The sequence below is a fragment of the Chinchilla lanigera genome, unplaced genomic scaffold (genome assembly GCF_000276665.1).
Source record: "Chinchilla lanigera isolate Chin_1 unplaced genomic scaffold, ChiLan1.0 scaffold00016, whole genome shotgun sequence".
In the NCBI taxonomy this organism is placed as follows: domain Eukaryota; kingdom Metazoa; phylum Chordata; class Mammalia; order Rodentia; family Chinchillidae; genus Chinchilla; species Chinchilla lanigera.
The window spans coordinates 3127463-3131375 of NW_004955417.1; the positions used below are offsets into that span (position 1 = coordinate 3127463).

Genomic DNA, 3913 nt, shown 5'->3' on the forward strand with positions numbered 1-3913 from the left:
GAAGAGGATTTCAAAAAATGAAAAGATATTGCTTGCTCATGGATAGGAAGAATCAACATTGTGGAAATGGCCATACTCCTGACATTCTAATACAGATTCAGTGCAATCCCAATCAATATACCATTAGTATACCTCACAGATCTCAAGAAAACATTCCTAAAATTCATCTGGAACACAAAATAGCAAAAGAGACCCAAAATAGCAGAAGTAATCCTGGGCAACAAACGCAAGGAAGAAGGTATCACAATCCCTGACTTGAAATTATACTACAAAGTTACAGTGATAAAATCAAGCATGGTATTGCCAAAAGAAAACAGACCTGAAGATCAGTGGAACAGAATAGAAGATGCAGCCACAACCACAAACACACTCAGGTACCTTATCTTTAACAAAGGAAATATTCCAAAAGTTAAAGATAATATATCTGTCTTCCTTTTTTTCATTTTAAATAGATTTTCCTCCTTTGGAGAGTCTAAAAGCATGTATCGCTTCATTTGGTAATGAATATGGCTAATATGGCTAAGTTGGTATACATTCTTGGTGAGTCTGAAATTTTGCTAAATAAATAACATTTTATAACATTATGTAAACATAGTCCTACAAATAAAAGTTTATCTTGCTCTACAATAAAGATAAGGTGATACTCATCAAGGTTAGCTAATTCTCAGATATCTTCTACCATTATCTTGAATTTTTTTATTTTTTATTGTAGAGACATAGATTTACTGCATTAGCGACAAATTATCTTTGGATTACAAAGCTTTTGTCTCAAAATTACACTCTTTTGATGCTAAATCTCAAATTTTTCAACTTTGAGTTAACATAGAGCCTTACTTGGCAAAAGATTTGCCCCTGAAGTACAATGTATAAGTCTGGGAAATGCATAGTGGATAAGAGGTCTTTATGTAAGGATCATTGTCTGGACAAACTTTCATCTTATGCTTTGATGAAATTTTGGTAATAAGCATTTTTAGCTCACTAAAATTTCAAAGAAATATTGGCATCAGCACTTTGTAGAGAAGAGTGGCCCAGCAACTTTGGTTTTCACAGAGATCTTAATAGCTTGCAGCTTCAGTAAATGTTTGACTATAATTTGTCTTCCTGTTTTATCTACAAGAGTAGACAGAGGGATGTTGGATGATAAGTAAATAAAAGCTTTCATTCTATGCTAGTTCAGTTTTTTTTTATTATAATGAACTTGGATTTCTTGTTCTTCTATTTGAGTATGTAAGGTTTCCACATCTACTAACATTCAAACCCTATACTTCCTATCAAAAGAATTAATTTTAAACAGATAAAAATTAAAATTTTACATTCTGATTTTCTAAAAATTATGGTAACTTTGTTAACAGAAATTTCAAAAAGATTCAGCAATATTAAAAATAATTTTGAAAAAAAAACCTTTTGAATTGAGGCATGGTGTCACATGCCTGTTATCCCAACACTTGGGAGGCTGAGGCACGAGGATTGCTGTGAGTTTGAGGCAAGCCCGGGCTACATAATGAGTTCAAGGCCAACCTGTACTATGTAGCAAGATCCTGTCTCAAAAAACAACACACACACACACACACACACACACACACACACAATTTTGAATTATTAGTCTCTGATTTTTAACAGTTTATAGGGAAAAGATATTATTCATTATTCTATTCAGCATTTCCCAAAGAATAACTGTTCATGAGTATTACCTGAAACTGAAAAAAGTAGAATCCCAGACCATATTTTCCTATCAAGTGCTGATTTGCTCTCTAGGGTCTGAGTTTAAGAATCTGAATTTATGAGTATAACACTAACACTGTAGATGATTTTTCACCCTGAGCTTGGGAACCACTGATATAAGTGATTTTTAGCACTTCAGACAGGTTAAAAAAAAAAAACAAAAACAAACTTACAGGCTAATTGAAATGGCTGCTAACTTGTGAATATTTTCTCTCTGAACCTAAGGTAATTTGAACAAATAAAAAATTTATTTTGAAAAGCACAAATACCAGCACAGAATGATTTTTCAAATGACCTGTTAGCATCACCAGTAGTAAGATAACGGCTTTATAAACAAATCTTTTTAAAAATGACATTAAAATATATATTCAAAATTACTGAGATAGTTACTGTCAAGTAAAACTATATGGTTTGAATTGAGCTTCCCCAAAATTCATGCTGAAACTCTGAGCCTGAAGTGATAGTATTTGGAGGCAGGAGCTTTTGAGAGGTAATTAGGCTTAGCTAAGGCATGAGGAATAGGCCCTTACAAGGAGAACACACTGAAAGCCGCTTCTGTCTCAGCCACGTGAGGACGCAGTGTCAAAAGGCACTGTCTGCAAGCCAGGAAGAGGCCCTTGCCACAACCCAACCATGTTGGTCCCCTAATTTGGGATTGGAGCATCCACAACTACAAACAAATTTCTGTTATTAAAGCCACTCAGTTTAGGATACTTAATTATAGCAGCCGAGCAAACTACAACACCAGATGTTGTTTTTAAAATAAAAATGTCATTTTAATCGATTCCTGTCCTTTCATATTACAGCAGATTGTTCCTTCTTCAGGTTAATTGAAACTTCTTAAGAAACGCTGTTGGACAAGAATTACAAAAATTAATTAGCAAAATTATTGATTTGGCTGCCACATCATGCAGGTATAACTTAGCTAAAGGCTCAAAAGTGGCTATATTAGATGAATTTTTCATATTTTACTTCAGATTCTTACTCCCAAATTTTGTTAATATTGCTTTTTGTTTAAAATAAAAGCTGCCTGGTCATTAACAAGTTTCTCTGCCTGTGACTAGGAACCATTAACATTTTTGCTAATAATGTGATGAAGCTGTCAGTTTCTGCCAATTCAGTGAAACTGTTTTGCTCGTTTGCTATTTAAAATTAAGCAAAATCGTCTAAGAAACTTTGTTCATTAATTAATTGCTGCCATAATTTTTATTTGCTTAATATTTGTTGAGTGCCAACTATATTCTAAGCGCCCTGTGACATCAAGCCATTTAAAATTTTGCCCTAATTGCCAAGATTTTGCAAACAAAATAAGAAAAAAAAAAAAACATCTTTTACTCAGGTCTGTGTAATTTCATTTACTATCGCTAGTTTTGTATATTACTGAAGCACAAGGAACTTGTCAGTGCCTAAGGTTCCAATGAACACAATATAGTTGGCTAAACATAATTTCTAAAAAACCAACTGATTAAATGCCAAAGATCCGGATCAAAAGGTGAGAATTTGCAGAATTCACAGCCTTTCCCTGCACATGTCAGTTAATCTATGAATGAAGGAAAGGCTTTGGAGGTGACTGCTGAGTACAAAAACAACCTTGTAACTCCGTGATTTCGTTTTTCTCGTCTCGGAATCCAAAGATACACTATGAAGTAAAAATCTGGACTTGGATCAAGTCACTGAAAAGCCTGCGAAGGATGCTAAAGCTCAGAAGGAGCAAAGACAGCTGAAACCGCCCAATGACAAAAAGGGACCCACAGCTAATCTTTGCAGGAAAGCCCCCCAACTTCACAACTCAGGCATTTTTGGCCGCTGGGCACAGAGACCTCGTGCCCAGATAGAAGTCTTGTTCTCTCTTCTTCTCTTTTTGTTCTCGCCCCTCTCTGCAGCGACGTGAGCTCCCTCCCTCTCGACGGCACTGCTCGGCCCAACTCGCGGCCAGGCCGAAGCCTCTCTCGCGCGGCGCCGCCCTCCGCGCGCCTCCTTCCCACAGAAAAAAGGCGTTTCCAGGCAACAGCGGGCCGCGGCGTCACTTCCGGCCATTTAAACTCCGCTCGCACCGCTGGCGGCCCCGCTCCTCGTTTCCACTCCCCCTCCCCTCGGCCGAGGGCTTCCTTCCCGCGTCCCCGGGCTTGGGGAGGGGGCGGAGGCCCGGCGCGCAGAGCGGCCGCGAGTCCCGGGCGCCGCGCACCTGTTG

The 3913-nt window shown here is 37.8% G+C and overlaps 1 protein-coding gene across 1 annotated transcript in view; it reads left to right on the forward strand.

Moving 5' to 3' along the window:
* Positions 1–3819: 3819 nt before the first annotated feature.
* The window catches only part of E2f5 (E2F transcription factor 5, p130-binding), a gene marked incomplete in the record, with an annotated part of 24591 nt that continues 24497 nt past the window's right edge, over positions 3820–3913 (forward strand). The window contains 1 exon segment of the mRNA XM_005381740.2: positions 3820–3913.